We start from the raw sequence: 13,666 nt of genomic DNA on the forward strand, positions 1-13,666 counted from the left end.
TTGCTGGAACTTTATCCCAGAATATGCAGAAATGGCCCAGCCTATACAGGATTGGATCAAAGGGGGTGACGTAATAAAGACTCACTACGCACTTGGTTGTACATAAAGCAAGGCTTTAATGGACTTGTAACAAAACATGGAGGTCTAGTTAGTAGTCACTAGCTTCCTGTCTCCAGACTGTCTCTGGCCAAGTTGGGCCCATGCCCGAGTATTTATACTCCTCGGACGGCACCCTCAGCTGGCCGTTCAGTAGTACTTCCTGAGTTACTTCTTGTAGAAGTTGCGATTTATGACAGGGGGGAAACCATCCCAGGAGCTGGTGGACTGGGGCCCCGACCATGAAACAGCTTTTGTAAAGTGAAACAAGCCCTCATAAGTGCTCCTGCCCTGGGATTACCAGACCAGAATAGACCATTCCACATCTATAACTACCACAATAAGGATCATTACAATGGCAACGGACAGGTTAAAAGGGAAAATTGGCTAGAAGGAAGCCTATCGGCTCAGGTAGCAGACTTGGTGGCTCTCACCGAAGCCCTGAGGTTAGCCAAAGGAAAAAGTGTAAACATATACAAGATAGTCGCTATTCCTTTGGGGTGGTGCCTGATTACATGGTAGCCTGGAGTAGGCGAGGATATATGACATCAGGAGGAGGACCCATAAGACACGAGAATATAATCAAGGAATTATTAGGAGCCTCTCTCCTACCCAAAGAGTGCGCAATAATAAATTAAAGCATACAAGAAGATTACTGACCGACACCAACAGGGCAATGCATGGGCAGACGAGGCAGCTAAGTGGGCAGCTGAGAAAGGGAATCTGACCCATGAAGCCCAAGTGTTCATGTTTAGTTAAAGTGTGAAAACACAACTGTCTTTTTCGATCAGGAATGTTTTTTAAGTTATGTGAAGTGACGCAATAATGTTTTGCTCCACCTTCAAAAGCCTGCAAAGGAGGTAACCCTTTCCACTGACAGCTGTTTAAGTCCACCAAGCAACAACTTCAGTATTACTGAATAAAATTTAAAGATATTGGACATTATTAAATTTAAGTTTCTTAATATTAAGTTAATATTTACCCACAGTGATAGAAGGAAAATTATGATTTGATCCTTTTGAGGAGAGTGAGGAGTATGCTAGAAGGTATAAAGAATGGGAAGGGGAGTTACTACATATATCAATGATAGGGCTGTGTATGATGATAATGTTATATGCCATAGTTTGCATCTTCAGGTATGTCTGGAGACAGAGCCACAGAACAAGAAATGAACCAGATGTACAGCATTTTGAACTGATAGAATTATTCTACTCTTATCCATTCTAACTGGCTGGTGATGACCAGCCCCCTTTTTGTAATTACAGGAACATTGGACATCCGGAATGAGGTGGAACGTCCTCGCCTTGATCCTAGGGATGAACATAAGTATTGCCGTTTTCGAGGGGGATTAGTAATAAGGAAAACACAGGATGAGGTGTATTTTAGTGTGGCACATAGAGTTATTAAGCTTGCCATTAATATGAGTACTTTTGAGATGCCCGCGATGTGTAACAATCATACAAAACAAATATGGAACTCCCTGTGGGTAAAACAATTAGAGGGTCCACAGGGAAAATCTATCTTACAAAGACGTAAGAAATGGGGAGTATTGGAAATGGCCGGAGCAGGATATGCGGCCGGGTTAGCAACAGTTAATAGCCTGGACATAGAAGGAGTAAACAAAGGAGTAGAAGAACTACAAGCAAAAATAGAGAAGTTACTAAAACAAGCTACCGAAATAGCCAGCAATTGGCACCGGCAGGAAAACAAACAATAATGCAATTGTTGGGGGTGGAAGAGATAGTAGCCCCCCATGCAGAAACAATCAATACAATTATTGATCGACTTAATAATGCTTCTCGCCAAACCCATAAGGAACCAATATGTGCCATGTATGGCTCATGGCTATTGTTGAATGCTCAGCATAACATGAGGCAAATAAATAATGGACAGATCCCTGATTGGATTACTAATGAGGATCTGGAACCTTGGATTGACACAAATAAAAGTCTATGTAAGGGGCGTAAAATGGGACAAGTATACCGGGCAGGTAATTATCTGACCCCATGGACTAAGATGATTGGCTTTGTACTGGCCATCCCACAACTCCCAGAAGAGGGACAGCCCCTATATGACGTGATTAATGTAGGAGAGGTACAAAGGGAGAGTTGGGTTAAATATCATGATGTCCCTACCAAGGCACTTTGGGAAAGGGATGAAGATAATAACCAGAAGAATGGAACCTTAAGAGGGGTGGTAATGGACGGGTGCCACCAAAACCATAATCATAATCATAATCAACTTTATTGTCATTGTTGTACTGCACTTGTGCACTAACGAAATGTAGGCTTGCGGCTCCCGAGAGTGTACATTTAGATTAAGACATTTAAACATTCAACATTCATTTGGCTTGTAATACATTAACATAAACATAACCATAATAAAGTGCATTGGCAGATGTGCAAGCTTTAGAGTTTATTTGTGGAGTTCAGTAGGATGACAGCCCTGGGAAAGAAGCTGTTCCTAAATCTGGTTGTTCGGGAAGGACATGGGTGTGCACACACACCCCCACCAAGGGAGACACATCCGAGTGTGGATTTACAAAAATCACCAATTGCACCCTTGAGGTACACCCAAGGGGGATACACCAGACAAGGGTAGCACCAAGAAACAACGGGACATTTTGTGTCACCACAACTGAACAGAAATATGAATATCAAGATATGACTTGTCCCATTCCCCAACCAAACTTTTGTTTTGATCTAAAGATACTTACACAGATAGGACACTATTATATACACCCACCAAGACCACAGGTAAAGAAAACCTGGTCACTTGATAATATGGGACTTAATAAAGAGGTTGAAACTTATGTCATACCAGAGCCCAAGGCAATTCCTAAGTTAGAGGAAGAGGAAGCTTGGAAGAAATTATGGCAGGAAACAAAGGAAATTTTAAAGTATTATCATAAAATAGAAGAAGACTTAAAGAAACAACAAAAAGACATTAGTACAACATTAGAGGAAACTCCCCCACCTCCTCCTATTTTGATAATTGGGGATCAGGATGGTCGGGGACGTTGGGCGCCTCAGTGGTACAAGGCATAATGATATTCCTCGTGATTGTTATTACAATATATTGTGTATTTTTGCTGCTCAAGTGCCTCTGCACCAGAGTGAGTAAAGCCGAAATTGGTGACGTGACAGTAGCCGAAACTAAAGGGAGGGAGGTTGAGAAGTTAATTATGGAAAACTCCTCCACCCCTCCAAGGCAAATGGTGTAGGACTTGATCTGAAGCCCTGGAATTAAAAAGGATTAATTGGGCATGGTAATTAATGACCGGGCCGGCCAACCGTAAGACGGAGGTGGCAGAAGGAGGAGTGGTGAATGAGGATTAGTGAGTGATGCCAGTCTCGAATGGGCACGTCACACACCCGACGCAGGAATGAGAGACAAGCTTGAACAGAAAGCCTAAACCATTAATGCAGGGTCTAAGGGGCCCCGGGAATGGTTACACCGGAATGAATGCATAAAGGAAAGACCACAATAAAGGAAAGACCACCATACCGCGTGGGGGGAGGTCAGACTCCAGATTGATAGCATATATATACATATGTATAACCTAGACTGGTAGAAGGCCAGAGAGTGCACGCTCAAGCAGACAACAGGAAGTGGAAATACATGTTGACCTGTATTGGAACAATTGTCCAAAAGGACATAAAAGGGCAAGACAAACAGGATTCACCTGCAGAAAAGCAGGTTTATAACAGGCAAGGCCACAGAATGTTCGAGGATGAAGTATACTAATCACCCATATGCTTGACTTACAGAGAAATGAAGCCTGCCAGTTCAGAGGAAAATGAAACTTAGAGGCAAGACTGGCATGACTCATTTCCAGGAAAATGAGCAGGCCAGGCATGACTCATTTACAGGGAAACGAAACTTATACTATGTGTTAACTCTGTATGAACAGCCACTCCCGGACAGTGATTAATATGTAAACTTTTAAATTGATTGGATCTCCGAGGAGGTATGGCTGGCAGAATGTGTATAACTATGTGGATCTTTGAAAGGCTCGTTGGAGTTTGGACTCACGTAGGGACGTGAGAAGTTCTCCCCAGGCCTGAATAAACCGTTGTGACTTCAATTATTTGGTCTGTCTTTCTTGCAACAAGCCGGGGACGTCGACCTTGTATATCACTTGGTCTGCACTTTGGGGGCTTACATCACTAACCACATAAACCAATAAAGAGTAACTGTTGTGACACTGTTTGTACGTGTACGTCCCCATTCTGTAGTAGGTGGGTGTTGCTTATAGAATTGTATAACTTGAATGAACCGCTACTTGTCTCTCGAGAGTGCATCCCTAGCTTGAGGAAGCTGGGTGGCTCTCCCTTATGCACAAGTTTCTCTTGGTTGTTTTAATAAATTCTGAACTTGTCCTCAATTCCGTCTCCATCTGAGGTTTCTCCAAATTCGAATCTAACAACAGTTTCCAGTTTCCTGGCCTAACCATCTTCTTTCCACCATGGACGTCCAATTGACCTATACCTCCATCCCCCACCAGGACGGCCTGAGGGCCCTCTGCATCTTCCTTGAACAGAGGCCCAACCAGTCCCCATCCACCACCATCCTCCTCCGCCTGGCTGAACTTGTTCTCACATTGAACAACTTTTCATTTGACTCCTCCAAATAAAAGGTGATGCTATGGGAACCCATATGAGTCCGAGCAATGCATGGCTTTTCATGGGATATGAGGAACATTCTTTGCTCCAGTCCTACTCAGGTCCCCTTCCTCACCTTTTATTCCAACACATTGATGACTGTATTGGTGCAGTTTCCAGCTCTCACCCCGAACTCAAAAATGTCATCAACTTTGCTTCCAATTTCCATGCTTCCCTCACCTTCACATGGTCCATCTCTGACTCTTCCCTTCCCTTCCTTAACTTCTCTATCTCTACATCCACTATAAGCTACAGCTACCTAGACTACAGTTCCTCCCACCCCGCTTCCTGTAAGGACTCTATTTCTTTCTCCCAGTTTTACTGTCTCTGTCACTTCTGTTCTGATGAAACCACCTTCCACACCAATGTTTTGGATAGGTCTTCCTTTTCCCTCATTCGAGGATTTCTCTCCACCATGGTTCACGTGGCCCGCGACCGTCTCCATCCCATTTCTCGAACTTCAGCTCCTTTTTTGGACAGCAGCTGTTGGTAATGATTCTGCTATCCCCATTTACACCACCTCTAGATCCATCTTTGGTTTCTCACTGTCCCATTACCCTTCCCTTTTGCCTTGCACCATCATCTCTTTTGTTCTTTCCTCCCCTGCTTCCCCTGCCTCTGTACTTGCTTAAAACATGTTACTTCTCTAACATTTTCCAGTTCTGATGAAAGGTCATCGGCTTGAAACCTTAACTCTGTTTCTCTCTCCACAGATGCTGCCTGACCTGCTGAGTATTTCCAACATTTCTGTTTTTATTCGCAACTAAATAGTGTTACCCAGAGAGGTAGAGGCTTGTTATACTGTAGACTGCGGATCCGCCTGGGGTCAGTGATGACAGGAGCACTGCATGTGCACTCGGAAGCTCCCTCGGTTATATTGGCCCAGAAATTCGGGTCGGAGGCTTCCCGTGGGTGCAAGCCTCCGACCTGCATTTACCTTGCGTGCCGGCCATTGAGCTGTGGGCCCACGTGGGATTCCGATCCTGGGCCTCCTCCAACTGCCGGCGCGCAGTGCTTGCATATCCCAGGGGCGCAGTTAGTTCAATGCGTCCCCTGGGATCATGTGGGCCATGGAGAGCCAATGATAGCAGGGAATTGCCCATTCATAAAATTGACAGGAAGAGCTGTCAAAATTATAAATACTATAAGCCCCAAAACATCACTAAAGCTTGAAATAATCTTTTTTTAAAACATCACATTTTTAAAATAACTATAAATTACATAAAATAACTATTTTAATCAATAATTTAAATTTTTGAAAAAATTAATTACATTTTCTAATGGGACTAAAAATAAACTTACCTTTCTTTAGAGTATTTAAAAATAATAAACCTGTGGAACAAATGTTTTAATTTCACTTAATTCACCACTTACCTTGTTAAAAGCAGGCCTTGCACCTGCTTTTTTAAAGTGTAACTCCTGGAGACTTACCCTCCCGGAGAAAGCTTAAAAAAAAACGTAAGTTCCAGGCGCACGCGCTGCCTCTCCAGCGCACGCGTTCGACCTCTGAACCCCTTCTTTCAGGGGAACGGAAGGCTGTAATGTTCCCTTCCGCTCCTGTGACAATCCCGCTGTGGTGCTGAAGCGATGAACTATTCTTTGTTGAAAGCAGTTTAAATCAGAATGGCTGGGCATTGACATGCTGAATGGTCCATTTGGTATATTCTAAATATGAACTGCACAGTGGAGCAAATGTGTGGATGTTTTGGAAAGTACACTTGGAAATAAAGTACCGGTACTGTGCACCATATCATGTATGTGTTCGCTTGCATTGCTAGCTGAATAGTCGATTAGTTAGCTGCATATGGGCGATGACATTTCCATTACACCCACGTTGCATTGTTTAGAAATTACACCAGATTTTACATATGTATCATAGAATCATAATGGCCCAGAAATTCGGTTCTCCACGGGTGTGTACGCATGGGGTACTCACCCGTAGGCCAAATGGAAGTGCCGGTTTTCTGCATGCACTGCGCATGCGCGGGAAACCGGCACTTCCGTTCCTCTGAACGAAGGGGTTCAGAGGTCGAATGCGTGCGCAGGGGAGGATGCGCGTGTGTATCAAACTTCGGGTTTTTTTGCAGGTTTTCCTGGGATCATAAGCCTGCAGGATTTAGAAATGTAAAAAGCAGGCGTAAGGCCTGCTTTTTACAAGGTAAGTGGTCAATTAATTAAAATTAAAACATTTTTTCCACAGGTTTATTATTTTTAAATACTTTAAAGCAAGGTAAGTTTATTTTTAGCCCCGTTAGAATATAAAATTATTTTTTTCAAAAATTTAAATTATTGTTTAAAATAGTTATTTAATGTAATTTATAGTTTATTTAAAAAGTGTGATTTTTAAAAACATTTATTTGAAGGTTTACTGCTATTTTGGGGCCCGTAGTATTTATAAGTCTTGACAGGTCTTCCTGTCAGACTTATGAATGGACTTTTCCCTCCTCCGATTGGCTGTCCATGGCCCACGTGATCCCAGGGGACTCATCGCACTAACTACGCCCCTGGGATATGCAAGCACTGCGCGCCCGCAGCTGGGCCAGGCCCCGGAGCGGAATTCCACGGGGCCCTACAGCTCAACTGCCGGCACGCTAGGTAAGTGCAGGTCGGGGGCTTGCACCCGCGGGAAGCCCCCTACCCGAATTTCTGGGCCAGTAAGTTACAGCACGGAAGGAGGCCATTTCGGCCCATCGTGTCCGCGCTGGCCAACAAAGAGCTATCCAGCCTAATCCCACTTCCCAGCTCTTGGTCCGTAGCCCTGCAGGTTAGAGCATTCCAAGTGCACACCCAAGTACTTGTTAAATGTGGTTAGGTTCCTGCCTCTGCCGCCCTTTCAGGCAGTGAGTTCCAGATCCCCACAAACCTCTGGGTGAAGAAATTTCCCCTCAAATCCCCTCTAAACCTTCCACCAATTACTTTAAATCTGTGCCCCCTGGTTTTTGACCCCTCTGCTAAAGGAAGTAGGTTCTTTCTATCCACTTTATCTATGCCCCTCATAATTTTATACACTTTATACATAATTTTATCCATTTTGATTTCTATTGAACTTCCCGCTGATGATGTTAATCTGAGATGTATTTTAAAAACTTGAATATTCTTAATAATTATCAATGTTCATGTGCTTGATTGCCTCATATTTCAGTCACGGCAATGAACCTTTGCACCGATGTCACGGAGGGATGGGTGCATTTACACGGCCGCTTCAATAGGCTGCGCAGAAACACTGAAGTTCAGGATAAATCCGGAGTCAGGGTATAATGTAAATCCGGAGAGTAGGATGTAATACGCCCTGGAGGGAATGGTCTCGGGTTTAATGCAGCATTGAGTGTAATTGGTGTCTGCTGTCAAACCAGGTTTAGAGAGTGTTCAGGAATTCCTCCACCTCTTGGGAAGGCAGCCAGTGAGGTACCGCCTAACTAAAACCCACACTCTTGAGTAAACTAACGCTGCAGTAAAATTGCTGCTAAATTACACCACACATTTCCATCCCTCAAATCCACTTACATGCTGTCTTAAGAAGATCCATCTTCAGACCCCTGGAAATTAATAATTTAGAACCAAATGTGCTACCCTCCTCAGAACGCAAGTACAGAGAGAGGGGTTCCGGCAGTTCAAATTCCTCACTTATTAACATCACTGTTCTGGTACAATTACACTAATCATATAATAACAATTACAGCACAATAAAAATGGATCGCCAGGAGAACGCGTTGTGCTTTCAGAGAATAAGTTACTTCACTACCTTTGTGAGGAAGCTCTGTTTGTAACTGCACCGGAGGTGCCGTCGTTCGGTGTACGTAAACGATCACGTGCTGAGCAGTCAGCGATTGTCTGCTTGTACCGGGGTTCAGTAAATCAGATCCACCTAGGTCCCGTCTGGCATCTCAGGTGGACCTAAGAGATCGCATGGCATTATTTGTAGAAGAGCGGAGGGGTCCTGCCCAGTGTTCGCGCTAGTATTTATCCATCAACCAACATCACTTCAATTATCTAGTCATTTATCTCATTGCTGTTTGTGGGACCTTGCTGTGCACAATTTGGCTGTCGCGTTGGGAAAATCCTGAAGTCACCAAAGGCGCTATAAAAATGCGAATCTTTGTTTCTTCCCCGCCCCACCCGTCTTTCTCTCTACCTTTCTCTATTCGCCTCCCCCGCCTCAAAACCTGCTCTACCTTCCTTCCCTGTCCCATCCATACTCTGATCCCGCCCTACCTTGCCACAGTGCCCTTCCCTGCCCCATCCAGCCTCACATTCCCCCCTGGGCCGTGGTCCTGTTTCCAATTATTTTTTTATTCGTTCCTGGGATATGGGCGTCACTGGCAAGGCCAGCATTTATTGCCCATTCCCAATTGCCCTTGAGAAGGTGGTGAGCCACCTTCTTGAACCGCTGCAGTCTGTGTGGTGAAGGTGCTCCCACAGTGCTGTTAGGGAGGGTGTTCCAGGATTTTGATCCAGCGACAATAAAGGAATGGCTTTGGGGAGTCAGGAGGTGAAACACTTGCCGCAGAACCCCCAGCCTCTGACCTGCTCTTGTTGCCACAGTATTTATGTGGCTGGTCCAGTTCAGTTTCTGGTCAATGGTGACCCCCTATGTGGGATTCAGCAATGGTAATGCAGTTGAATGTCAAGGGGTGGTTGTTTGACTCTCACTTGTTGGAGATAGTCATTGCCTGGCACTTGTGTGGCACAAATGTTACCTGCCACTTATCAGCCCAAACCTGAATTTTGTCCAGGTCTTGCTGCATGCGGGCTTGGATTGCTTCATTATCTGGGGAGTTGTGAATGGAACTGAACACTGTGTTATCATTAGCGAACATGCCCACTTCTGACCTTATGTTGGAGGGAAAGTCATTGATGAAGCAGCTGAAGATGGTTGGGCCTAGGACACTGCCCTGAGGAACTCCTGCAGCGATGTCGTGGGGCTGAGATGATTGACCTTCAATCACCACAACCATCTTTCTTTGTGCTAGGTATGATTCCAACCAGTGGAGAGTTTTCCCACTGATTCCCCTTGACTTCAGTTTTATTAGGGCTCATGATGCCACACTCGGTCAAATGCTGCCTCACCTCTGGAATTCAACTCTTTTGTCCATGTTTGGACCAAGGCTGTAATGAGGTCTGCAGCCGAGTGGTCCTGGTGGAACCCAAAGTGAGCATCGGTGCGCAGGTTATTGGTGAGTAAGTGCCGCTTGATAGCACTGTCGACAACACCTTCCATCACTTTGCTGATGATTGAGACTAGACTGATGGGGCGGTAATTGGCTGGATTTGATTTGTCCTGCTATTTGTGGACGGGACATACCTGGGCAATGTTTCACATTCTCAGGTAGATGCCAGTGTTGTAGCTGTACTGGAACAGCTTGGTTGGAGGCGCAGCTAGTTCTGGAGCACAAGTCTTCAGCACAACAGCCAAAATGATGTCAGGCCCCATAGCCTTTGCTGTATCCATTGTGCTCAGCCGTTTCCATAGCGGGGATTAGCTACAAACTTCACATGACAGATGGTTCCAGCAAGTTTCCCCTGCAAACTTTTGTTGTAATTAGTGTAATTCTCAGGAAACTCTATTAAGTGTTTACTTTGAAACTTTTGCCCGATCTGTAAATCATTCACCACACAAGTCATTCTGAAAGAGAATGAGCTGAATGAGACAGATGTTCGCGCTGTTGCCCTGTACCCGGTGCCATGGGTGGGGGCGTGGAGAGGGGCTTCTCTCCGGTTCCCACAACCTTACACGAGCCCCGCTGGCCCGGGATTACTGGCTCATTCCAGCTCTCCAGATGGTGTCCTGAGTCTCGGCCCCAACAGTAAGTCAAACAGTGTGGATAATTCCTCATTCAGAGAGGCCATTGTCCCCCTGACAGCAGCGATTGGCTGTTGAGTGTGGGAAACGCAAAGAACCCCGGGCTCACGCTTGTCCCTGTCCATTCGGAGCTATAAATACAGGAGCGGTTGGACAGAGCCGCGGCAGACAGGGCCTGTCGGGCACTTGTTTAAGGCTCCACTGCAGAGGGTCCAGGGAGTGGCTGTAAGAATATCGCTGACGTTTGAAGAAAGTGAGGTTATATTTAAACTCGAGGACAGCACCTCATCTTCCGATTAGGCACTTTACAGCCTTCCGAACTCAATATCGAGTTCAACAATTTCAGATCATAACCTCGGCCCCTATTATATTTTTATATTTTTTATCCACACTTTTGGTTTGTGACTTTCCCTTTTCTCTCTCCCACACGGCAGCTGTCTCTCACTCTGCCAGCACATTTCACACTTCATCTAGAGCCATTGTTTGTGTCTTTACCTGTCCTATTACCATCTCGTCTCACCTTGAATATCTCTTAATGTCTCTTCTTTCATCCCCTCCCCCATTTCCCAGCCCCAAACTGCCTTTTAATCTCTTTCATTTCCTGCCTTTTTTTCTCAGTCCTGTAGAAGGGTTTCCACCCGAAACGTTGCCTCTGTTTTTCTCTCTCCACGGATGTTGCCTGGCCTGCTGAATTTTTCCAGCGTTTTCTGTTGTTATTTCGGATTGCCAGCATCCGCAGTATTTTGCTATCGTATATTTAAAAAGTGTTGGATTAACAACTAATTCATTGTTTAATCCGCTGTTGATATCAATTGTATACACGTGTAGTCTAATCTCTGGTATTTGCCCGAGTTACTAAAATGCTAGTTATTTTTCAGTTGTTGAGAACACTGACGGAGAGCATGTGCAGCGTTCGGATGGGGCCCGCAACACCCGTTCAGAGCTTGGACTGGAGGGAGATTCAGGAGCATCCACGAATTCAAGCCTTTAGATGTTGTCGTGCTGGAAACGAGAGGGGATTACCTGAAACCTCAGAATCAGCAGCAGGGCCTCGGTAAGGGATCGAGTCTCTTACACACAACAATTATAAAGAATAGCTTCGAAATCAGTTTGTTGTTCTCAAATCAGAGCATTTCTGACTCGTGCTGTTCTTATATTTCAGCTGATGTCCAAGTGACTCCGCATCGCGATTACAGTGGAGGATTCTCGAGGCTGCCGAAACAAGGCCTTCTGTCCGCTCCACGCACCTTAAATCTAACTCGGGAAAGGCTGGTGGAGCTGAAACATTTGGGACATTTGCAAGAACTGAGGATCTGATAGTTCCACAATACAAAGCACTGGAGCTGTATCCTGGTGTCGAACAGTATTCCGGAATGGAAGCCGAGTCAGTGATACCTTCATATTGAAGGGGATGGACAGTTTACCTGTGTAATGTCATAAAATGTGACCCCGTGTTCGACAATATTTGTAGAGTTTCTCAGCACTGCACTTGTATATTCACAGTGAATAGAGAGAGTAGTTGGAGTGACAGCAGATAACGGTGTCAGCTGGGCTGAGCTAGTAGCGGTCTCACCTCTGAACCCAAGGGACATGAACGATTATGGACTTGAGAACACAATCCAGACTGACACTTCAGTGCAGCACTGAGGGAATGCTCCGTTGTTGGAGCCACTTTCTTTTTACCCGCGTGGTGGGTAACCGCCAACACGGACTCGATGGGTTGAACGGCCTGTTTCAGTATAGAAGCTTCTGCGAAGCTATAGGGGTAGGATAAATCTCTCCATATTCATCCTGTTGATGTATGGCAGAGGTGAAAAGCGATTTGTGTTGCTAAGTATAATTGGTATTTTTGGCAGTAAAGTGAGCACTGTATTGTGTAACGTGATACAGACAGACCCTGTACAACTGCTTTTTTTCATAAAGAGAAACGTCCTAAACATCAGTTTTATAAATTGATTATTGGTGTTTCGTTTCTTCTCAGTATTTTTGAGAGAGTCCTAAAGGCTCATTTCTCTGTCACAGTGGTGTGATCAGGTGGCTGTGGAATTGAAAGGGTTAACAGGAGCGCGTTAATGATTGTAATCACATGTCTTCATATTGAAGGAGCTGGGTAGTTTGTTCAAGGGACATTCAGATCCTTGCCTGTGTGATGTCATAATGTGTGACCCGTGTTCTACAATATTTGTAGAGTTTCTCAACAATATATCTGTATGTTCAGTGAATATGTACAATAGCTGGAATAACGGCAAGCCATGGTGTAGGAGAAATTTCGCCTTAAAGCTCCAGTGTGTCAGGGGTGGAAAGTGATTGGTCTTGTTGAAAATTATCTGTATCTTTCTGTGAAAGGTTTCGCTGATGAATCACCCTGAGTGCTGCGGGTCCTCTAATACACTGTGAGTCAAATTAAGATTGAATACAGAAACTCTCATCTGAATATTTACTATTGGACGATGTCAAATAAAATATCTGTCTGCGCTCTCTGTAGATTTACTGATATATGTGCGTCTTCAGAGTGAATAGATACAGTCTGTGGAACAGAATACCGGGCAACTCTGTAAGAAATCTCTCTGTGTTAATCTCTGTCACACATGTCAGTGTTGGAAGCTGGTCAGTCTCAATGAAGAGAGTTTGTACCTTTCCAGAAGGTTAATTTCATTTTATCTACTATAACCAGATCTGTTGGTGTCCCGCTTATTCTCCGCATTCTATGAATGTATTAGAAAGTATCCCCTTCAGCCCCTGTGACCACCCCACTGTGGTAGTGAAGGGGTTAACTTATATTCGTTGTTGAATGCAGTATAAATCAGAAGGGAAGGTCATAGATATACTGAATGATCCATATGGTATATTCTAAATAAGAGCTTCACATTGGAGCAAAATGTGTGTGTGTTTTGGAAAGTATACTTGGAAATAAAGTTGGAGTGCTCTGCACCATATGAATGTTTCTGGTTAACAGCCAGCATTTATTGCCCATCCCTAATTGCCCTTGAGATGAAATAAATAGGCCCGGAATTTGTGATCCGGATGACGGCGAACTGGCAGCGTTCACCATCATTCCGCCTTTGAAACTGACCGCAACTTCAGGATTTGGTGCATGCGGAAATCC

General features: G+C 44.6%; 1 long non-coding RNA gene across 1 annotated transcript; it reads left to right on the forward strand.

Annotated features, from left to right (window-relative positions):
- The first annotated feature begins 9,531 nt into the window (after positions 1-9,531).
- On the forward strand, positions 9,532-13,040 carry LOC147104588 (uncharacterized). The gene is made up of 3 exons (XR_015072361.1): positions 9,532-10,813; positions 11,439-11,614; positions 11,723-13,040. It is a non-coding gene; the product is annotated as an uncharacterized LOC147104588 (long non-coding RNA).
- Positions 13,041-13,666: the final 626 nt, after the last annotated feature.

Source organism: Somniosus microcephalus, chromosome 19, assembly GCF_052327205.1.
Source record: "Somniosus microcephalus isolate GS21.2 chromosome 19, FLI_Smic_1.0, whole genome shotgun sequence".
Classification (NCBI taxonomy): domain Eukaryota; kingdom Metazoa; phylum Chordata; class Chondrichthyes; order Squaliformes; family Somniosidae; genus Somniosus; species Somniosus microcephalus.